A 24,607-nucleotide genomic window follows, 5' to 3' on the forward strand; every position below is an offset into this window, starting at 1 on the left:
CCATTTTTTAATTGGCTTGTCTTTTTATTACTGAGTTATTCAGATCTTGTGGTTGTTTTAAAAATGGGTTGTTTTCTTATTACTGCATATTGAGTGTTCTTTACATATCCTGGATATGTCTTATTATGTATGATTTGCAAATATGTAGACTAGGAATAGTCTAAGGCTTATCTTTTTATTCTTTCAAAGAGCAAAAATTTTAAATTTTTATGAAATCCAATGTGTGAATTTCTTCTTTTATAGATCATGATTTTAGTTTTGTATCTAGGAAATATTTGCCTAACCAAAATTCATACAAATTTTCTTCCATGTTTTCTTCTAAAATTTTATAGTTTCAGGTTTTGCATTTAGACCTATATCCAATTTGAATTAAGTTTTGTATAGGTTAAAAGGTATGGATAGAGTGGTTGTTTTCTGCATAAGAATATCCAATTGTTCTAACACCATTGTTTTTAATGCTTTGCTAAGTGGGATCAGAATAGTCACCACTACTGAGGCGATACCCTTTTGAGTAACTCTACCCAGTTCTCCAAAGCATGGTATTTTAAATGTCAGGTGGTGGGAACACACGCTATTCTTGTCCCTATGTGAGCACAAAAGATTGCTCAATTTCAAATAATTTTTCTCCAGCTTAATTTTTCTAAGTAGTTTCCTCACTTGCATTCAATGATCAGTACTTTGCAGAAGACTCAAGAGGGACCCTCCACAGATCTCAGGAGCTCTGTGCAGCTCTTTCCCTCTCTGGTATTTTTTCTCTGTGAATTCTAGCTGCCTTGGCCTCCTTAGACCCCCAGTTCTATTAACTCAACTCGGAGATTTCTGGATTTTGCCTGGGTCCCCCTGGCTGTGCGATAGCTTAGAAATTCTCACCAGGCAGTAAGAAGGGTCGATCATAGGTATCTCACCTTTTTTATTCCCCTCTATCAGAAGTCACTATCCTGTGCTGCTTATTATTCAATGTCTGAAAACCACTGTTTCATATATTTTGTCTGAATTTTCAGTTGTTTTAGGCAGGAGGGTAAATTGAGTCTGTTACTCCATTTTGGTCAAAATTGGAAGTATGCCTTTATGGTTTGTAACTGCATTCATATTTATCTACATCTCACATTGTGTTAGATTTTTCTTTCATTTCACCAGTTCTTCTGCCATCACTGTCCTGTTTAAGATTTGTGGATTCTGTTCTTGCAAAGATCTCTATGGAGATTTAAAATATTCTTATATAAACTTTTTTTAATCACTTGTGTTTTTTGGTGTGTGAATTCACTGTTTTGCTGTGGATGTTGACATTAACTCTTAGTGGTTTGTAATCATAGATTCTTTTATCTTCAGTGTTTATTATTTTCTCATGAGAATTCTGCATGTTTTGTGTGAAGATAAATACATGTGGATTGTTTCACTTTTGCTTCTTTTATCAATCAAAAATGTTTAAAACAATTGCTATGCACAGTGTTCAAGAATTTGTAGGGATGTGAACTGGAGTCCTAAAATTACACTTTTTGGAGGCTTGGGATTCCTACTTCTCTCAGTGATGCCTTTCCCTGCCCCCCATCTACATATCCTCATTTCCCTGTTGCATTCCAAAGGCCACAAGTCAGAATTTTTATTATCTGTGTTTCATGGGTGGTATGGCTCTTCATGGCTCCCAGGTTTAATTAAGGAACTCACAGTTTCCCCACATGCAAAGGCCTGGAACCTCAACTCCCAAGGAAGAGCTATTAAATCTCTAGCCTGAAAGGTGTTATGACTGGTTTAGGTGCCCCTGCAGTTATTCAGTTTTAGCTCCTGTTTACTGTTTCAACTCTCAGTTTCTTCATTTTTACTAGCACCAGGAGAAGTCTTATTGTTAACCTCAGTTATGTAGTCAATGTTTTGTTACTGTTTTCAGCACTCCTCCATGTTATGGGGAATGTAAAGGGGAAATTGCCCTGCCCGCCCACTCTGCCAGATTGCCTAGAAGCCAGTATGGGTTTTTTAAATTCACAAAATATAACATTGTTTTCAAAATCAATGAATAAAAGTTAAAATTTGGGGCATGAAGGTCAGAATCAGGGACTCAGGGTCAAATCTGTATTCTATGTTCAGAAGAGATAAGGAAAAAGCAAATCTGTGCCTTTTTGATAATCTCCTCACTGTGGGATTTGAAATTTGCACTCTTTGTGGATGAGGTATACGGGTAAATAAGAATATTATTTATTTCCATCTTTGTTCAGTGACCTTGAACATTATTTTCTTTATTGGTAACTAGCCTTGTAAAAGAGGCAATACTGCTTATAAAATGACCTGAATTTTTATTCATGCAGTTGGTAAGACTTTCTTAGGACTAACATGAGACACTATTTTTCATTTTATTAAATATCTAGCTCAGAAGGCAGCACTCACACATTTGCTAGCAGGTAAGTAAATTAGAAGGTATCTTAAAACACATGTTGTATATTAAGAATGAATAATTCACAATTTTTAGATATCACTTGAACAGATGCAATTGGTAAAGTAATGCACTGAAAACCAGCCTACAAATATATAGTAATTTAGCTTCACTTAATAAATGTTTATTAGAAGTCTCCTCTGAGGAAACAAGGACAAAAATAGCCAACTCTAATAAGAAATAGGGTGTATATAATTAGTAAAGAAAAAGGCTATATGGTGCCTAGAAAAGGCCCAACTTGGGTTATATTCATGTATTGCTTGGGTAAATAAACAAGCAAGTACCTGACATTTCACAGATTGTATGCGACAAAGCTCAGGTAAAATCTATAATATTTATGGATTGGGAAGAGCTAATTATATTGACTTAACTGTGCTATTAGTATTTTGTCCCCATTAGGGTTTCTTAACCATAAATTCAGTCCTCACTGTTTTATAATTGCTATATGAACATTCTATTTGTTAGATTTATGTAATATAACTTTTCAATTCATTTACTTTCTTTTAAAAATTTTTTTATTGTTATGTTAATCACCATACATTACATCATTAATTTTTGATGTAGTGTTCCATGATTCACTGTTTGTGTATAACAACCAGTGCTCCATGCAGAATGTGCCCTCTTTAATACCCATCACCAGGCTAACCCATCCTCCCACACCCCCCCTCTAGAACCCTCAGTTTGTTTTTCAGAGTCCATCGTCTCTCATGGTTCATCTCCCCCTCCGATTTCGCCCCTTTCGTTCTTCCCCTTCTGCTATCTTCTTCTTTTTTTTTTTTCTTAACATATATTGTATTATTTGTTTCAGAGGTACAGATCTATGATTCAACAGTCTTGCACAATTCACAGCACTCACCATAGCACATACCCTCCCCAATGTCTATCACCCAGTCACCCCATCCCTCCCACCCCCCCTCCAGCAACCCTCAGTTTGTTTCCTGAGATTAAGAATCCCTCATATCAGTGAGGTCATATGATACATCTCTTTCTCTGAGTGGTTTATTTCGCTCGGCATAACAACCTCCAGTTCCATCCATGTCGTTTCAAATGGCAAGATTTCATTCCTTTTGATGGCTGCATAATATTCAATTATATATATACAACCTCTTCTTTACATATTCATCTGTTGATGAACATCTTGGCTCTTTCCACAGTTTGGCTATTGTGGACACTGCTGCTATAAACATCAGGGTGCACGTACCCCTTTGGATCCCTACATTTGTATTTTTGGGGTAAATATCCAGTAGTGCAATTGCTGGGACATATGGTAGCTCTACTTTCAACTTTTTGAGGAAACTCCATACTGTTTTCCAGAATGGCTGCACCAGCTTGCGTTCCCACCAACAGTGTAGGAGGGTTCCCCTTTCTCCGCATCCCCACCAACATCTGTCCTTTCCTGACTTGTTAATTTGAGCCATTCTGACTGGTGTGAGGTGGTATCTCATTGAGGTTTTGATTTGGATTTACCTGTTGCTGAGCAATGTTGAACACTTTTTCATGTGTCTGTTGGCCATTTGGATGTCTTCTTTGGAAAAATGTCTGTTCATGTCTTCTGCCCATTTCTTGATTGGATCATTTGTTCTTTGGGTGTTGAGTTTCATAAGTTCTTTATAGATTTTGGATACTAGCCCTTTAGCTGATATATCATTTGCAAATATCTTCTCCCACTCTGTCGGTTGTCTTTTGGTTTTGTTGACTTTCTTTTGCTGTGCAAAAGCTTTTTATCTTGATGAAGTCCCAATAGTTCATTTTTGCCCTTGCTTCCCTTGCCTTTGGCGATGTTACTAGGAAGAAGTTGCTTTGGCTGAGGTCAAAGAGGTTACTGCCCATGTTCTCCTTTAGGATGTTGATGGACTCCTGTCTCAATTGAGGTCTTTCAACCATTTTGAGTCTATTTTTGTGTGTGGTGCAAGGAAATGGTCCAGTTTCATTCTTCTGCATGTGGCTGTCCAATTTTCCCAACACCATTTGCTGAAGAAACTGTCTTTTTTCCATTGGACATTCTTTCCTGCTTTGTCAAAGATAAGTTGACCATAGAGTTGAGGGTCCATTTCTGGGCTATCTATTCTGTTCCATTGATCTCTGTGTCTGTTTTTGTGCCAGTACCGTACTATCTTGATGATGACAGTTTTGTAATAGAGCTGGAAGTCCGGAATTGTGATGCCGCCAGCTTTGCTTTTCTTTTTCAACATTCCTCTGGCTATGCGGGGTCTTTTCTGGTCCCATACAAATTTTAGGATTATTTGTTCCATTTCTTTGAAAAAAGTGGATGGTATTTTGATGGGGATTGCTTTGAATGTGTAGATTGCTCTAGGTAGCATTGACCTGTTCACAATATTTGATCTTCCCATTCATGAGCATGGAGCATTTTTCCATTTCTTTGTGTCTCCTCAAATTCTTTCATGAGTGTTTTATACTTTTCTGAGTACAGATCCTTTGCCTCTTTGGTGAGATTTATTCCTAGGTATCATATGGTTTTGGGTGCAATTTTAAATGGGATTGACTCCTTAATTTCTCTTTCTTCTGTCTTGTTGTTGGTGTATAGGAATGCCACTGATTTCTGTGCATTGATTTTCTATCCTGCCACTTTACTGAATTCCTGTATGAGTTCTAGCAGTTTTGGGGTGGAGTCTTTTGGGTTTTCCACATAAAGTATCATATCATCTACAAAGAGTGAGAGTTTGACTTCTTCTTTGCTGATTTGGATGCCTTTTATTTTTTTGTTGTCTGATTGCTGTGGCTAGGACTTCTAATACTATGTTGAATAGCAATGGTGATAGTGGGCATCCCTGCAATGTTCCTGACCTTAGGGGCAAAGCTCTCAGTTTTTCCCCATTGAGAATGATATTCACTGTAGGTTTTTTATTGATGGCTTTTATGATATTGAGGTACGTACCCTCTATCCCTATACTCTGAAGAGTTTTGATCAAGAAAGGTTGCTATACTTTGTCAAATGCTTTTTCTGCATCTATTGAGAGGATCATATGATTCTTGTTCTTTCTTTTGTTAATGTATTGTATCACATTGATTGATTTGCGGATGTTGAACCAACCTTGCAGCCCAGGTATAAATCCCACTTGGTCATGCTGAATAATCCTTTTAATGTACTGTTGGATCCTATTGGCTAGTATTTTGGTGAGAATTTTTGCATCCATGTTCATCAGGGATATTGGTCTGGAATTCTCCTTTTTGATGGGGTCTTTGTCTGGTTTTGGGATCAAGGTAATGGTGGCCTCATAAAGCGAGTCTGGAAGTTTTCCTTCCATTTCTATTTTTTGGAACAGTTTCAGAAGAATAGGTATTAATTCTTCTTGAAATGTTTGGTAGAATTCCCCTGGGAAGCCATCTGGCCCTGGGCTTTTGTTCGTTGGGAGATTTTTGATGACTGCTTCAATTTCCTTAGTGGCTATAGGTCTGTTCAGGTTTTCTGTTTCTTCCTGGTTCAGTTTTGGTAGTTGATACATCTCTAGGAATGCATGCATTTCTTCCAGGTTATCTAATTTGCTGGCATAGAGTTGCTCATAATATGTTCTTATAATTGTTTGTATTTCTTTGGTGTTGGTTGTGATCTCTCCTCTTTCATTCATGATTTTGTGGATTTGGGTCATTTCTCTTTTCTTTTTGATCAGTCTGGCCAGGGGTTTATCAATCTTGTTAATTCTTTCAAAGAACCAGCTCCTAGTTTCATTGGTCTGTTCTACTGTTCTTTTGGTTTCTATTTCGTTGATTTCTGCTCTGATCTGTATTATTTCTGTTCTCCTGCTGGGTTTAGGCTTTATTTGCTGTTCTTTCTCCAGCTCCTTTAGCTGTAGGGTTAGGTTGTGTACTTGAGACCTTTCTTGTTTCTTGAGAAAGGCTTGTGTTGCTATATGCTTTCCTCTTAGGACTGCCTTTGCTGCATCCCAGAGATTTTGAACAGTTGTATTTTTATTTTCATTGGTTTCCATGAATTTTTTTAATTCTTCTTTAATTTCCTGGTTCACCCATTCATTCTTTAGTAGGATGCTCTTTAGCCTCCATGTATTTGAGTTCTTTCTGACTTTCCTCTTGTGATTGAGTTCTAGTTTCAAAGCATTGTGGTTTGAAAATATGCGGGGAATAATCCCAATCTTTTGGTACCAGTTGAGACCTGATTTGTGACTAGGATGTGATCTATTCTGGAGAATGTTCCATGGGCACTAGAGAAGAACGTGTATTCCGTTGCTTTGGGATGGAATGATCTGAATATGTCTGTGAAGTCCATTTGGTCCAGTATGTCGTTTAAAGTCTTTATTTCCTTGTTGATATTTTGCTTAGATGATCTGTCCATTTCAATGAGGGTGGTGTTAAAGTCCCCCACTATTATTGTATTGTTGTCAATGTGTTTCTTTGCTTTTGTTATTAATTGCCACATATAATTGGCTACTCCCATGTTAGGAGCATAGATATTTGCAATTGTTAGATCTTCTTGTTGGATAGACCCTTTAAGTAGGATATAGTGTCCTTCCTCATCTCTTATTACAGTCTTTGGTATAAAATCTAATTTGTGTGATATAAGGATTGCCACCCCAGCTTTCTTTTGGTGTCCATTAGCATGGTAAATGGTTTTCCAGCCCCTCACAATCAATCTGGAGTGTGTTTGGGTCTAAAATGAGTCTTTTGCAGACAGCATATTGATAGGTCTCATTTTTTAATCCAATCTGATAGCCTGTGTCTTTTGATTGTGGCATTTAGCCCATCTATGTTCAGGGTAACTATTGAAAAATATGAATTTAGTGCCATTGTCTTGCCTGTAAGGTCACTGTTACTGTATATTGTCTGTGTTCCTTTCCGGTCTATGTTACTTTTAGGCTCTCTCTTTGCTTAGAGGACCCCTTTCAATATTTCTTGTAGGGCTGGTTTCGTGTTTGCAAATTCCTTTAGTTTTTGTTTGTCCTGGAAGCTTTTTATCTCTCCTTCTATTTTCAATGACAGCCTAGCTGGATAGAGTATTCTTGGCTGCATATTTTTCTCGTTTAGTGCTCTGAAGATATCATGCCAGTCATTTCTGGCCTGCCATGTCTCTATGGATAAGTCTGTTGCCAATCTAATGTTTCTACCCTTGTAGGTTACCGATATCTTCTCCCGAGCTGCTTTCAGGATTTTCTCTTTGTCTCTGAGACTCTTAAGTTTTACTATTAGATGTTGGGGTGTTGACCTATTTTTATTGATTTTGAGAGGGGTTCTCTGTGCCTCCCGGGTTTTGATGTCTGTTTCCTTCCCCAAATTGGGGATAAGTTCTCTGCTATAATTTGTTCTGATATACCTTCTGCTTCTCTCTCTCTTTCTTTTCTTCTGGGATCCCAATTATTCTAATGTTGTTTCCTTTTATGGTATTGCTTATCTCTCGAATTCTGCCCTCATGATCCAGTAGTTGTTTATCTCTCTTTTTCTCAACTTCTTTATTTTCCATCATTTGGTCTTCGATATCACTGATTCTCTCTTTGCCTCATTTATCCTAGCAGTTAGTGCCCCCATTTTTGATTGCACCTCATTAATAGCCTTTTTGATTTTGACTTTGTTAGATTTTAGTTCCTTTATTTCTCCAGAAAGGGTTTCTCTGATAACTTCCATGCTTTTTTCAAGCCCAGCTAGTATCTTTAAAGTGATGATTCTGAACTCTAGATCTGACATTGTACTAATGTCCATATTGAGTAGGTCCCTGACAGTCGGTACTACCTCTTATTCTTTTTGTTGAGGTGATTTTTTCCATCTTGTCATTTTGTCCAGAGGAGAATAGATGAATGAGAGAACAAAATGCTAACAGGGTAACAACATCCCCAGAAAATATACCCTAAACAAATCAGAAAAGACCTGAAGCTGGGGAAAAAGAAAGGGAAAGAAAGAAAAAAAGAAAAGAAAAGAAAAGGAAAAGAAAAAGATAAAAACAAAAAAAAAAAACCCAGAACAAAACAAAAAACCCAGAATATGATTAAATATGATCAGGCTGGTGCATAGATCAGTGCCACACACTAGATTTTGGGTGTGTTTTGGTCTGTTAGAAGAAAGTGCCTCCCAAAATTTTAAAGAAAGAAAAACTTATATATGTACAAATAAGGGTTGATACGATGAAGGGATGGAATATGACTGTAAAGATGAAAATTATAAAAAATTTTATAAAAGGAATTGATAAGAAGTTGTTTGAAAAAAGAAAGAAGAGGATTTAAAAATAAAGGGCGGGGGAGAATGTGATCAGGCAGGAGAGTAGAACAAACAATACACTAGAGATTTAAAGTATATTTTGACCTGTTAGAAGAAACTGTATCTCAAAATTTTAAAGAGGGAGCAACTTATATATATATGCCAAAAATAAGGGTAACTACTATGAAGGGATAGAATATGACTCTAAAAATGAAAAATAAAAATGTTTTTTATAAAAGGGATTGATAAGATGTTGGTTGAAAAAGGGAAAAAGAAAATTTCAAAAAAAAAAATTAAGTTTGAAAGACTAAAGAATCATGGTAAAAAAACCATGGATTCTATGTGCAGTATTCCCCTAGCTTGAGTTCTGCAGTTCTCATTGATCAGTAAACTTGGTCTTGGCTGGCTGTTATTGCTGATCTTCTGGGGGAGGGGCCTGTTGCCATGGTTCCCAAATGTCTTGCCGGAGGTGGAATTGCCCTGCCCTTGCTGGTCTGGGCTAAGTCATCTGCTCGGGTTTGTTCTCGGGAGCTTTTGTTCCCTGCAAGCTTTCGGTACAGCTTTGGAGGACGATAGTGAAAATGGTGGCCTCCCAATCTCTGCCCCAGAGGAGCCGAAAACTTGGGGCCCCGCTCCTCATTGAGCCCCCAGAGAAGAGCAGTCAGCACTCTCATCTTCCCAGTCTCCAGCCGCACTCCGTGCTCACCCGGCCTGTGACCGAGCATTTCTATCTCTGGCACCTGACCTCGTGTGGAGTCTCCAAACCCAGCAGATCCCTGCGGTGTGCTCCTGCACCTCCCGGGGGAGGAAGGGGAGTCTCCCCGGATCTGCCACTTGTTGGGTCCCTACTGGAGGAACATTGGCCCAACTGTGCTGCGGATCACGGTTTATGGCAACCCCGAGCTGAGAGCCAGCGCCTCTGCTCCGTCTCTGCAGCCGGCTTCCCTGCTCCGATACCTGGGAGCTCTGCCACACTCAGGCACCCCCGGTCTTTCTGTGACCCTGAGGGTCCTGAGACCACACTGTCCCGCGAGGGTTCCACCCCCCACTTAGCCACTGGAGCGATGCCCTCTGCGGAGCCAACTTCTAAAAGTTCTGATTTTGTGTTCCGCGGCTCTATCACTTGCCAGAAGCGGCTGACGAAGGCCCCCTCCCCTGCCACCTATCCTCCTGAATATCACCTCGGATTCACTTCTCTGCTCGTCCTACCTTCCAGTAAGTGGTCGCTTTTCTGTTCAGAGAGTTGCTGCTATTCTTTTCTTCGATCTCCTGTTGAGTTCGTAGGTGTTCAGAATGGTTTGATCCCTATCCAGCTGAATTCCTGGGACCAGACGAAATCCAGGTCTCCTACTCCTCTGCCATCTTGCTCCGCCCCCAATTCTTTTACTTTCCATCTTTTATTTAAGTTGGTTTCTTAAAAATAACCTGCCAGTGGAAGTTAAAAATATATAATCTCCAGTTTCTCAAAGTTGAATTTAATATGGTTATATACTTAAATGTTTGCTGATATATTTAGACTAAATTCTATCATTTTATTTATTTTTTCTATTGTATTTATCATACTTTGCCCATATTTTATTTTTCTACTTTCTTGTAGTCTGTTACATCAATTGTACTTTCATTGTTTTTTCTTTCTTTCTATTAATTTGGTCATTATATGTTCTAGTTATATTCTTTTAGTTATATTCTTTTAGTGATATTCTTTAATGATTGATTTATTATATTGTTATTTAATTATTAAAATTCAATGTTAATTTTATAATTTCAGATATAATGAACACTTACAGTTTCTAACAACATATTGATCTTCGCCAATTTATTCCTATACTCTTTTCTTCACTCTTCCATATTATTATTATTTGGTATTTAATTACGCCTGAATTTTAACCTGCTGTAAACAAGTCATCATTATCATTGTCATTATTGTATTTAGTCAAAACATACTAGGATTTCACTACATATTTACCACTTTATTTGCTCACTATTCTTTTTTCGCTCCATCTTTTTATGTTCAATCTCCCTTTTGGGGAAGTACATCTCTCAGAATTTCCATCAGTGAGTCTCTGTGTAGTAAGCTGTTTATCTTATCCACCCGAAATTGTCTTTATTTTATTTTCACTGTTGAATGTGAGTCTATATAGTGTGGACTTCTAATTGAGAGTTTATTTTGCCTCAGCTATTGGAAAGTATGTCAGTGTAGTCTGGCATTTATTGATGATGATGATAAATCTTCTGTTAGTGTGTTTATTCATTTATTCTTTAATGGTTAATAACAGTTTTATCTGTAGTAGGCTTTGTATTTCTATTGCTGCATAACATATTACCACACACTTAGTGACTTAAAATAATATTCATTTATTCTGTCAAAGATCTATAAATTAGAAATCCAAGTGGATGGGGTGCATGGGTGACTCAATAAAGCGTTGGATTCTTAATTTTAGCTCAGGTCATGATCTCAGGGTCGTGATCAAGCCCTGGGTTGGGCTCTGCGCTCAGCAGGGAGTCTGCTTGAGATTCTTTTTCTCTCCCTCTGCTCTTCCCCCTACTTGCGCATGCACGCAGGTGCTCTCCCTTTCTCTCTCTGAATAAATAGATAAAATCTTAAAAAAATAAATAAATAAAAGAAATCATGTGGATTTGGCTGGGTTGTCACAAGCCTGACCAGAAAGCCTGAAGGCCAGGCTATGTTCCTAGCTCATTCAGGTTGTAAGCAGAATCTAATTCCTTGCATCTATGGGTCTGAGCTGTCTGCTAGGGGCCCCTTCCTACTCCCAGAGCCTGTCTGCATTGTTTCTCATGTGCTTCCCTTCATTTTCAAAGAAAAAAGGGCGTTCAGGTCTTCCTTAGGCTTTGACTTCCTCTTACTTCCTTTTCGGCCAGCAGCAGACTACTCTACTTTTGAAGGCTCACCTGACTGGGTCAGGCCAACCAAAATAATCTTTGTATTTTAAGATCAATTTATTTGGAGCTGTAATTACACTTGCAAAACCTTTTAAGTACTCAGAAGGGTGTTTGAATAACCAAGGAATGGAGATCTTAGGAAGCAGTCTCTGGAATTCTGCCTAACAAAGCTTCTGTGTTTTTTTCTTGACCCTAGAGTTATTATTTCATTATAATATATTCTGGTAGAGATTTTTTTTTTTAACTCATGAACCAGACTCAGTATTTTATTTCAGTGAGAAGACTCAACTTTCTTCTATTTTGGAAAAGTCCTAGATGTTTTCTTTTCATATATTGAAACTCCCTCATTCTAAATCCTCTGTGTCAGAATTCCTTCATGTTTCTTAACTGGTCTTTTAATTTTTTTATTATTTTTTAAAATTTTATTTATTTATTTGATACAGAGAGAGAGAGCACACAAGGAGGTGGAGCGGCAGGCAGAGGAAGAGGGAGAAGCAGGCCCCCAGCTGAGCAGGGAACCTGACATCCCCGCTGAGCAGGGAGCGCAGCTGAGCAGGGAGCGCAACGTGGGGCTCTATCCCAGGATCCTGAGATCATTACCTGAGCTGAAGGCAGATGCCCAACTGTTAACTGGTCTTTTTATATTTTATTACATTTCTGTTTATCAAGTGTTCTGGGTGATTTCCCTAAACAATTTATTTTTTTTATTTTTATTTTTTTTTAAGATTTTATTTATTTATTTGAGAGAGAGAATGAGATAGAGAGAGCATGAGAGGGGGGAGGGTCAGAGGGAGAAGCAGACTCCCTGTTGAGCAGGGAGCCCGATGCGGGACTCGATCCCAGGACTCCAGGATCGTGACCTGAGCCGAAGGCAGTCGCTTAACCAACTGAGCCACCCAGGCGCCCTTCCCTAAACAATTTAAAAATCAGCAATTCTTTTTCTTTTTTTCAGTTCTTTCATTTCTTGTTTAATGGATTCTGCTCCTTTATTGATCTCTATGGAAATCCTAAACATCCTTTTTTAAAGTTTATTTGTTGCCTATAATTTTTCATGTATGAATTCTTTACTTTTCTCCAGCTGTGGACATTAACTCTTATTGGCTTTTTTCTTTGATTATAAGGCCACCTTAAGCAATGACGATTATCTTCTGAGATTTCTGTGTGTCCTGCTTTGTAAAATCTTCCTTGTGGAGATTATTTCGTGTATTACCCTCCTAAGTCATAAATTTTTACACTTGTTACACCTGGAGATCTAAAATTCATAGGAAGCATGTCCTGGTATCCTAACCTAAAGTTGGTAAGGCTTGAGGTTCCTGTTTCTCTATGTGATATTTTTTACATCCACATCCCTAAACCATTTTAAGCACTTAGAGTTTCTGTGTCTCTAGGTGATCCTTTTCCATCTACACTTCTGAAGCAATTTCCCTGCTGCATCTCAAAGACTAATGGTAACAACTTTCACTATCCTCCTATCATGGCTTCCAAGTTTAGAGAAGGAAGTCAGTTCCAGCTTTCCAGGAGGTCTCAACTCCTTATAGGCTAATGTGGATGACTACTTCACATAGTTCTGGAGAGTCACTCACTCAGCTTTAGTTCCTATTTACCTTTCATGTTTTTAATTTTCTCTCTTTTTAAAACTATCATTGGAAATTTCCCTTTCTTCTCTTAAGTTTTGGTTAGTATTTTGTGTGTTTCTTTTTTTCCCCATTATTTCTCTGTGTGGAATAGAAGGGGAAAACTGCCCTGTCAGCCCAGTCTGCCTGATTGTCCAGAAGTCAGTGAGGGTTTTAACTCATGACCTGTAATTTATCAGTGGGTAAAGCATTTAATGGGATCTGCAGGCCAGAATCAGGCATTCAAAATCAAGCATATATTCTATGCTGGGAAGTAGTAAGGAGAAAAACTAATCTGTTTTCTTGCTCCTTTCCCTATTGGGGATTTGAAATTTATATTCCTTATGGACATGGTACATGTGTAAATGAGGATATTATTTATTTGCATACCCTAATTTAGTAGTCTTTTAAAATTATTCATTAGTGGTAATTGGTGGTATAAAAGAGTTAATGCAGGTCACAAAATAGTCTAACATTCATTTGTTAGGGAGGCAAATTTTTTTTAGTATTAACCTGGAAGCATTACTTTCACTCTCCTTTAGATCCAGATCGGAAAGCAGCAGCCAAACAGATATAGTCAGGTAAGTAAATTAGGACGTATTTCTTAAAATAAGTATGTGTTAAAAATAAGATGGACAAATTGACAATCAACAATAAATTGCTAGGTATTAATTGAGCAGTAACAATTGGTAAGGTACTACACGGAAAAATAATCTAGTAACTAATGACTATTTGTATAAAAAAATCAATGTCTTCTTTACTTCAGTTTGTTAATGTATGTTGGGAGTTTATTTTTCGGAAACGAATAAATGATTGGTGAAATGGTTACAGAGCTAACTCGTAAGTGGAGATGTTTACTTCTATATTTGGAGATTTTACAACTAGAAATTCCATATGTATGCTCATGAACAACTGAGTGAACACTTACCCTGGTCACTTAAGAAAAGTTTGCTGAAGAGAAACATCATAAAGAAACAATAATTCTACATCTTCCATAGCCTCTCAGTATCACAAAATAGTTTTAATTTGATTTCTGTCCATTTCCTGAAAGGTGGATATTTCCATATAATAAAACTGTAAGTCTTTAGTTTCCACATCTGTCATTTTTGGGTTTGGGGTCTTTCTGCAGATATAAACTGTTTAGGAGTATTCACTCCTCTCTCTCTGACTTAAGTATTTATTTACTTATATAGGCAGCTGGTGTTATTCCTTATATGTTCTTCAAAGTCCATTGCTAGCCTAAAACACTTCCAAATCTATAGAGTAAATTTTCTAGGCTGCACAACATGGTTGTATAATTTGTCTTATTCTAGAAGAGGTTTCTTCGTCAAGGAGAATGCCTCCCTTTCTTATCCTTTATCTCTTCTTTATTATTATGACCTTCTCTTTATAGTGACACTTTGAAGTCATGAGTTACTATGACCAAACTAAAAAATTGATTTTCATTTAATAATAATAATAATAATATGTCCTCTCTGTGTCAGGGAATTATCATATGGTACTCAAACACAGCAAGTCTCAGTTACTTTTCCTCATCTTGGACATGTGTTATTATACTGTTATCTTAGAAAATAAAAGCCATGATTATCTTGCTCAGCATTGTATAGCCAGCATGTAGTAAGTTCTTGGCTTATGGTAAGTGCTCAATAAATATTTGCTGAATGAATGAATGAATGAATGAATGAATGAATTACTTTTAATCCCCCCTCCCAAGGGCACACATGCACACAAACACACAAACAGAAAAAACTTACAAAGTACATAGACATCCATATACACATCCATATATCTATAATGTTATATATAATTGCTCTCATTTCAGGGAGCCTGGGTGGCTCAGTTGGTTAAGCGGCTGCCTTGGGCTGGGTCCTGGGATCAAGCCCCATGTCGGGCTCCATGCTCCATGGGGAGCCTGCTTCTCCCTCTCCCTCTGCCTGCCACCGTGCCTACTTGTACTCTCTCTCTCTCTCTGTCAAATAAATAAAATCTTAAAAAAAATAACTGCTCTCATTTCTACTTCTCTCATATGTCTCATCCTAAAAGCTTGCTAACATAATTCATCTCTTCTAGGATCATTATTTGCCTACACTGAGTGAGGAATGATAGCATTAATTATAGGAAAATGGACATTTCAGTTAGCCGTAGTATAATTTGGGATGTTAATCCACTGGTCTAGCCTTTTGGCTTGATGTGTACTAGGATAATTTTTCACTTAAGTTTTAATAATGTCACTTGATACTATTGCTGTGCTTTACTAACATAGCATCCACACTATAAATTTTCTGGTCATTTATTTTTTGGAATGATCTTTATCTGGTGGAAAGTTAGTGGGAAAGGCTGTTGAAGTCAAGGAATGTAGAGAGGAGTGAATCTCAATATGGTTATATTAATGCCACTTAAGCATAATTAATTTTTGAATATCTCAATTCAATTAATATTTCCAGTCTTTTCCTAAACAACAGAAGGATTTTAGATCATTTAATAGCAAAATTCAATTATTAATCTCTCACATATTGTCATTTGGCTTTTAACTTCTAGGTTCTTTACCTACACAACTTCCATTAGCCATTGTTATTGTTATTATAAAATAAATATTTAATAGGATTTAACAACATATTTATCAATTACTTTGTTCACTATTCATTCTTGAACCTATTTTCTCATTTTGATTTCCATTTCCTTTTTTACACAGTAGTTTATAATTTAGACTTGTAAGCAATGTCATCATCAGGAACGATGATTGGTCTCATGGGAATTCTGCATGCTCTGAGTTGTAGGCATACATTAGGATGAGGGGAATGTTTTAGATTTGCCTTGAAGCATGAATGTTTCAGTATTTTCTATACTTAACTGGTTCAAATTTGTGGGTAGTAGAATTAAGGATTTGACGTCCTGTGCCTATACATAGTGCAGGCCTGAGGTTTTACATCTCTAGGTGATCTTTTTCCATCCACATGGTTAAGACAACTTACCTGTTGCATTTCCAGTAGCCATAACTTTTATTATCGCCACTTAGGACTACTAGTCCTGGGGTTTGTTTTAGCTTTCTAACATCTAAATATCTGCTTCAACTCCTTCCAAGCTAGGGTTAGTAAAACCATGTCTATTAGGGTGTGAGTAATTCATATTTCCTTGTAGTCATTCAGCTTTTGCTCCTGTTTTCCCTCTGAACTTCTAGTTTCTTCATTTTTTACTGACAGAAGGAAAAGCCCTTCTGGCTGTCAACCTCCATTGGGTATTAGATTTTTGTGTTATTTTCTTCAGCTTTTCTGTGGAATGGAAAGGGAAAGCTTTACTTATGGAATAGAAAGGGGAAGTTTTTCCTGTCATTTCACTCTGATAGATTGCTCAGAAGTAAATAAATGTGTTTTAATTTGCAAAATGTGGCAGTTTACGTATCAATGAATTTAAAAAGCTAGCTTGGAGCCTGACAGCCAAATTCAGGCATTCATCATCAAACTTACATATTGTGCTTAGAAGTGATAAAGAAAAAAAAAAAGCTACCTAGATATTTTCCCCACTGGAGAATTTAAATTTTGCAGTATATGTTGCACTTGATGTTGGGTAAATAAAAATATCACTTTTTTGCATGTCCCAAGTGTTAAAAGGGTTAGTTTTGGTGTAAAATGGCCTGATCTTCATTCCTAATGTAGGCAAGTTTCTTAATATAACTGTTAGACATTATTTTTATCTTTTATTTTTATTTAGATCGAGGTCAGAAAGTAGTGCTCAAACATATACCAGCAGGTAAGCAATTTAGGAAGTGTTTCTCATAAATAAGTATACCTTGAAAATAAGAATGAACAAATAAATAATTGCTTAATAATTTTTGAGCAGCCACAATTGATAAAACCCTAAAAACAATTTATTAATATTTTCCATTCTAGGAATGAGTCTTTTTTCTTCAGTTGACTAAGTTTTTATTGGTTGCCTACTCTTTTGATACATAGGAAAAACTAGTTAGATCTAATGAGACAAGATATCTATAATTATTTTGTGGAACTAACTTATAAGCAGAGCATTTTTACATCCTTTATGACGAGATACACAAAGGGAAATATTTTTTTTGTTCAGATTACATTTGCATCCACAACCTCAATATAAACAACTGAGTAAACTCCACTTAGGAGGAGTTTATCAAAGAGATGGTATCATAAACACAGTAAAATTCTTTGCTTTTCATAGCCCCTCAACAGCCCACAGTTGTGTTAACAAAGGTTCTATGAATTTTTCTTAAGTTTTTAGTTTCCCTTGCTCCACTGTTGTGGCCTTGTGATCCCTCTGAAGTCATCAAATACTTATTGGTCTGCTCATCTTTCTTTCTCCCTTACAGAGTTTTAGTTTTCTTGTAAGGTCTGATGTTTTTCCTTGAAGTGTCTTCTTTAGTTAATTTCAATCCACTAGTTTTCCAGAATATCCTTTATAGCCACAGGTTAAATTTTCAGGCTACACCACAACATTTATAGTTTCTATCCTTTCTGATGAAGTCACTTCTTCCTTAGGGAAGCTATGGAATTTCTACATCTTTTATTCTCTCTGTTATTTTTGGATGTCTTCTAACATCATAACCCCTTATAGATGTTAATTACATTCTCCCAACTAATTATGAAAAAAAAAAGCTGATTTTCTTTATTACTCAATTCCCTGTCAAGGGATATTTGTGATATAATGCTCAAACACTGTAATTCTTCCAACCTTTTGCTTACCTAGAAGTATTACTTTCCCTATATACTCTGAAATCACTTGAGGGTAATGGCCATGTATATTTTGCTAACCAATTTAGGGTTAGCACCTAGCAGAGTACATGTGTAATAAGTACTTGTTTAATGAATGAGTGATTATTCTTGAACTTCACACACACAATTAATATTATAACTACTCCAGTTAGAGTCCCCTCTCTCATTATAGAATATGGGATTCACATAATCATCCTCTTCTAGAAGTCGTGTTCAACTGGTGATTGTCACTGGTGATGTCCTTGAATGATAGTCAAGGACATCATTCATAGGACATTATATATTGCATTTGAAGAATATAATTTGGAATGTTAATCCATTAGTCGAGTTTGTGTTTATCATATACCAGAAAAACATCCTTGAATTATTCTTTCATTTAAATTTAATAAACTAGGCATAGTTGCTCTGCTTTTATTATTATAGCACCTATTAGATTTTTTCTCCAGTTCTTTTTAAACTTTTATTTTAAGTATTTTTTTTTCAATTGGAAAGCTGGTGGGAGATGTTGGTAGAACCAACTCTTTGGGTTTTAACATTACCAAAATAAGAATTTTTTTTTAAATGATGGATATCTAATGGGTTGGGCATGTCAATAGACTCACAAGTCTAGATCTCTTAATTGGCTTGGGGGAGAACTAAATACAGTTAACCTTTGAACAACATGGATGTGAACTGTGCAGATCCACTTAAAATGGATTTTTTAAATAAATATAGTACAGTACTATAAATGTATTTTCTTTATTACTTTCTTAATAACTTTTCTTTTCTCCAGCTTAACTGTAAGAATACAGTATATAATACATATAAAATATAAGATATGTGTTAATCGACTGTTTATATTATCAGTAAAGCTTCCAGTCAACAGTATACTATTAAGTAATTAAATTTTGGGGGAGTCAAAGTGTTACACGTGGATTTTGACTGTGTGGGGGTTGGCAACCTTAACCTCTATGTTGTTCAAGGGTCAACCATATATTTAAAAAGTGTGTTTCATAGAGTAGTAGGAAAAATCTACTTTAAGTTCTGAAGATATAAAATAGCAGAGGTAAGGAAAGGAAGGGAAGGGTAAAATTGTATCATTCATCAGTGAATTATCTCACTAATCTTACCATCTATATTATTTTCTCTGTCAATAAACCTCACTTAATTTGTCTTCAATTTATTCTTTTTTCTCTAATTCTTTTGGTTAGAGGATTAGACTAAAATCTATAGGTATAAAAATTAGAAAAGAGTCCCAAGAATTTGATTTTGACTTTGGTAATAAATAGTATAAATATAGACATTTGGTAGATATTTCTTTCTTACCATTCTTTTGAAGGGAAAGAGGAAGAACCTTCCATTAAAAATAAAAAAATAACTTTATCGGATTGTATTTTATCAAAATAAAAGTATTATTTCCTTATTTCCTTAGATCCAAATCACAGGAAAGCACCCAAACACATAACAGTAGGTAAGTACATTAGGAGCTGTCTCTTAAAATAAGTATGTTTAAAATTGAAATGAAATTCATAATCTCTAATTAATTCCTAGGTATTTATTAGGTAGATGAATTAGTAAAGTACTATATCAGAAAAAACATATTAATCTTTACTAATCTTACTAATTAATGAGTATTTATTCACTTAGTCTTTTTTCTTCAGTTTAGTAAAGTTGGAACTTGCTCTTGTGGATAGAATGGAATTAAAGAGTTTGAATCCAATAAGATATAACATATGTAAATTAGTCTATAAAATAAATTCATAATCAGGGCCACTTTATCCATTATGCATTGTAGACATAATATTTAAGGCCTATGAGTTTCCAACTGCCAAAAACAAAACACTGTTTACAACATGCAAAACCAAACAGATTGGCTCCAAGATATGGAAAAAATAAAATTAATAATATATTTCAATTACCCAAAAAAATGCAAACTCTTAACTGTTACATTCATAAACATTTAATTATATGTAGAAAAATGTAAGATTTTCTCATTTGCAAATACTTCTGATTAAATACGATGTTTCCCCAGAAATCTCAGAAAATTGTAGCATAAACATTACTCACAGCCAAATAACTTCACAAGCAAATTGCAAAAAGTTTTTGTAGAATCCTTTTTTCTGACGTATGAGTTTTTGCTTGGCAGTACCCTCAGTTGTTTGTATATTTGGCAGTGGAAGGGAATTTATTTGCTCTCAGTACCTTAAAAATGTGTCTTTTTTCTTTTCCATAGTAACTAATAATTCCTTCAGAGGACAATGGATATTACAGAGTGTCTCACTGAAATGAAAATTCCACCTTTCCTCCCTTGGTCACAGTCAAAGGAAACAATAAACCGAGTGTGGAACTATTTGCATGTGCATCTGTATTTCTTCCTCTACCCCTGAGGCTTCAGTTCTGTCATTTCAGGGCCCTTAACTGAAGATACCTCAGCTCAAGCATCCCCATCCCAACCAGGCTCCCTGAGCTCTTTTTCCCAGCTGTCCCGCCACCTACTCCTGCTTACCTGCCTGGGGCCCCAGGTGCTGGGAATCTGCATCCACTGCTTTTACTGAGGAGGAGCTTGTGGTTGGTAGTCCATGGTCCTCCTCCTGGTATTTCTCACCAGACTTGAGTAGCTGCATACAGATCTCACTTAATCCAGATATATGCCTGCCTCACCCTCCCCACAACCCCAGTATAGGCTTCTGAAAGAAGTTGTGTTCACTTTGAGGACTGTACATTACTGTCCAGGACTCTTGCTCTACCCACCTCCTTTCCCCTTTTCCTTGGCTAGGTGATCCACAGGGTGAATCCCAAAAGACAGAAGGACCCAGAGAGCTTGGGCTTGGATCTCAGGGGCAAAGGTTAACCTCTATCAGAGTTTGGTGACAAGGTTGATAAACTGAGTTGGGAACAAGTTCTGTCATTTTCCATTTTCTGAAAGTTTGTATGAGATTGTTTAGTTTTCCAATTAAATATATGGTAAAATTCACCAAGGAAGGGTAAAATTGTATCACTCATCAGTGAATTATCTCACTAATCTTACCATCTATATTATTTTCTCTGTCAATAAACCTCACTTAATTTGTCTTCAATTTATTCTTTTTTCTATAATTCTTTTGGTTAGAGGATTAGAGTAAAATCTATAGGTATAAAAATTAGAAGAGAGTCCCAAGAATTTGATTTTTTTTTAAAGATTTTATTTATTTATTTGAGAGAGAGAGAATGAGAGACAGAGAGCATGAGAAGGAGGAGGGTCAGAGGGAGAAGCAGACTCCCTGCCAAGCAGGGTGCTCGATGCGGGACTCGATCCCGGGACTCCAGGATCATGACCTGAGCAAAAGGCAGTCGCTTAACCAACTGAGCCACCCAGGCGCCCCAAGAATTTGATTTTGACTTTGGTAATAAATACTATAAATATAGACATTTGGTAGATACTTCTTTCTTACCATTCTTTTGAAGGGAAAGAGGAAGAAAGAGGATTCAATGTCTTTAACAAAGGACTATTCAGATTTTTCATTTATTCTTGCAATAGTTTTTTCAAATATTGTAATCTTAAAGGAGTTTACCCATTTAATTTAGTGGCTGATCTTTTGGCATAAAGTTGTTCTCAATAACCTTTTTTAGTGTCTATAGTTATGTCCCTTCTTTCATTCCTAATCATGGTGATTCTTGTTCTCTTCTGATCAGTCTTGATAAGAGAGTTTTCACAATAACGAATCTCTTAATCTCTTCAGACCACCTCTTGTCTTTTTTTTCTTTATTGCATCTCTGTTTTCTGTTTAATTGATTTCTGCCTTTTTAAAATTTGCTCTTTTCCTGGCTTCTGGAGTTGGAAGTTTAGATCATTCATTTTAAACATTTTCTAATTCCTTTAAAGGTATAAATTTGTTCTATATACTTCTTTAGCTTCATTTCATGAATTTTTATATGTTGTATTTTTATTATTCTTCAGGTCAGATATTTTCTAATTTTCACTTTGATGTCTGAATTATGAGTTACTTAGAAATGTGTTGTTTAACTTTCAAATATTTGGATATTTTCGGTTTAATCTTTTCTTACTGATTTATAGTTAATTCAGTCATGGTCAGAGACTATACATACACAATTTCAATCCGTTGAAATTATTGTTTTGCTTATGGTCCAGCCTATGGTCTGTTTTGGTGAATTTTCCATGTGCACTAAAAAAAATGTGCATTTTGCAAATTGTTGAATATATAAATGTCAAGTTTGTTACCAGGGTTTTTGAAATCTTTAAAATCTTTTGCCCTTTTTCTATTATTTCCTAAAAGAGATGTGTTAAAATTGCCTATTATTGTTGTTGATATGTTGTTTTAGGTATATTAGTGTTTCATGTATTTTCAAGTTATATTTAGTGCATATATCTTTAGGACTGGTATGTTTTCCTGATGAACTGACCCTTTATCATGACATAATTCCCTTATTATCTCTACTTATATTCTTAGTTTTGAATTTTACTTTTTTCTGATATTAATATAGCCATGCCAGGTTTTTTACAGTTATTCTTTGCATGGGATATCTTTTTTCATCCTTTAACTTTCAGTATATCTTTCCTTATATTTAAGATGTATCTGATGTAAACAACGTACATTTGAGTCTTGTACTTTTTTTAATCCAGGTGGATGTTTTTAAATTGAAGTGTTAAAAGCATTTACATTTAATATAATTTCTGATATTGTTGATTTTAAGTCTAACATTTTGTTATGTGTTTTCTACTTGTTCTACATTTCTTCATTCTCCGCCCCCCTTCTTTTAGGTTAATGGAGCATTAATCTATTTTTCTTCCCTATTGGCTCATCTAGCAGTCCTTTTTATATTTTAATATTCTTGGTGGCTACACCAGAGATTATATTATGCATCCTTAATTTATCACAGTCTACCTTGAGTTAGTATTATCTTACCTAACAAACAACAAACACTTTACAACAGTATAATTTTTGTTACCTCCTCCTGCCCTTGGTGCTACTATATTTAATTCTACACATTTGACCTAGATGTTGCTGTTATTTTCACATGAAAGAGTCAATAGCATTTTCAAAAAAATTTAGGCTTCTATATATACCCACATGTTTAACCTTTCAGGTACTAGGTACTCTTCATTTCTTCTTATACAACTGTGTTTCCATATGAGATCACTTCCCACAGCTTGAGTAACTTTCTTTAGTATTCCTTACAGTGTGCTACTGATGAAGACAAATTCCTTCACTTTTTTTTTTCTGTTTGAAAAGGTATTTTTTAATCTTCATTTTCATAAGATATGTCTAATTGCACATAGAATTCTAAATTGCCATTTTTTTACTTTTAGCACTTTTTGTATATTTTCTTATGGAATACATTATTTTATTTTATTTTTATTTTTTATTTAAACTCAATTAATTACCATGTAATGTATTATTAGTTTCAGACCTAGTGTTCAGTGATTCATCAGTTATGTAAAACACCCAGTGCTCATTACATCCTCTGCCCTCCTTAATGTCCATCACCCAGTTACCTCATCTCACCATCCCCCTCCCCTCCAGCAACCCTCAGTTTGTTTCCTAGGATTAAGAGTCTCTTATGGTTGTCTCCCTCTCTGACTTCATCTTGTTTTATTTTTCCCTCCCTTCCCCTATGCTGCTCCTCTGTTTTGTTTCTTAAATTCCACATATGAATGAAATCATATAATTGTCTTTCTCAGATTGACTTATTTCGCTTAGCATTATACCCTCTAATTCCATCCACATCATTGCAAATGGCAAGATTTCATCTTTTTTTTTTTTAAGATTTTATTTATTTATTTGACAGAGAGAGAGACAGCGAGAGAGGGAACACAAGCAGGGGCAGAGGGAGATGGAGAAGCAGACTTTCCGCAGAGCAGGGAGCCCCATGTGGGGCTCGATCCCAGGACCCTGGGATCATGACCTGAGCTGAAGGCAGATGCTTAACTACTGAGCCACTCAGGCACCCCCAAGATTTCATCTTTATGATGGCTAATATTCCATTGTATATGTATACCAATTTTCTTTATCCATTCATCCATTAATGGATATCTCGGCTCTTTCCATAGTTTGGCTATTGTGGACATTGCTGCTATAAATATTGGGGTGTAGGTGCCCCTTCAGATCACTACATTTGTATCTTTGGGTTAAATACCTAGTAGTAGTGTAATTGCTGGGTCATAGGGTAGCTCTATTTTCAACTTTTTGAGGAGCTCCAACTGTTTTCTAGAGTGGCTGGACCAGCTTACATACCCATGAGCAGTGTAGGAGGGTTCCCCTTTCTCTGCATCCTCGCCAACATCTGTCATTTCATGACTTGTTAAATTTAGCCATTCTGACAGGTGTGAGGTGGTATCTCATTGTGGTTTTGATCTGTATTTCCCTGATGCCAAGTGATGTTGAGCATTGTTTCATGTGTCTGTTAGCCATTTGTATGTCTTTGGAGAAATGTCTGTTCATGTATTCTTCCCGTTCCTTCATTGGATTATTTACTCTTTGGGTGTTGGGATTGGTAAAATCTTTATAGATTTTGGATACTAGCTCTTTATCTGATAAGACATTTGTAAATATCTTCTCCCATTCTGCAGGTTGTCTTTTGGTTTTGTTGACTGTTTCCTTTGCTGAGCAAAATCTTTTTATCTTGATATGAGGTGCCTGTTTCCCTTGCCTTTGGAGATGTGTCTAGCAAGAAGTTGCTGTGGCCAAAGCCAAAGAAGTTGCTGCCTGTGTTCTCCTCTAAGATTTTGATGGATTCCTGTCTCACATTGAGGTCTTTCATCCATTTTGAGTCTATTTTTGTGTATGTGTAAGGAA

At 36.1% G+C, this 24,607-nt stretch overlaps 1 long non-coding RNA gene across 1 annotated transcript; it reads left to right on the forward strand.

Annotated features, from left to right (window-relative positions):
- Positions 1-13,656: 13,656 nt before the first annotated feature.
- On the forward strand, positions 13,657-20,084 carry LOC110573094. The gene is made up of 3 exons (XR_002479896.1): positions 13,657-13,679; positions 19,246-19,284; positions 20,047-20,084. It is a non-coding gene; the product is annotated as an uncharacterized LOC110573094 (long non-coding RNA).
- Positions 20,085-24,607: the final 4,523 nt, after the last annotated feature.

Source organism: Neomonachus schauinslandi, chromosome 2, assembly GCF_002201575.2.
Source record: "Neomonachus schauinslandi chromosome 2, ASM220157v2, whole genome shotgun sequence".
Classification (NCBI taxonomy): domain Eukaryota; kingdom Metazoa; phylum Chordata; class Mammalia; order Carnivora; family Phocidae; genus Neomonachus; species Neomonachus schauinslandi.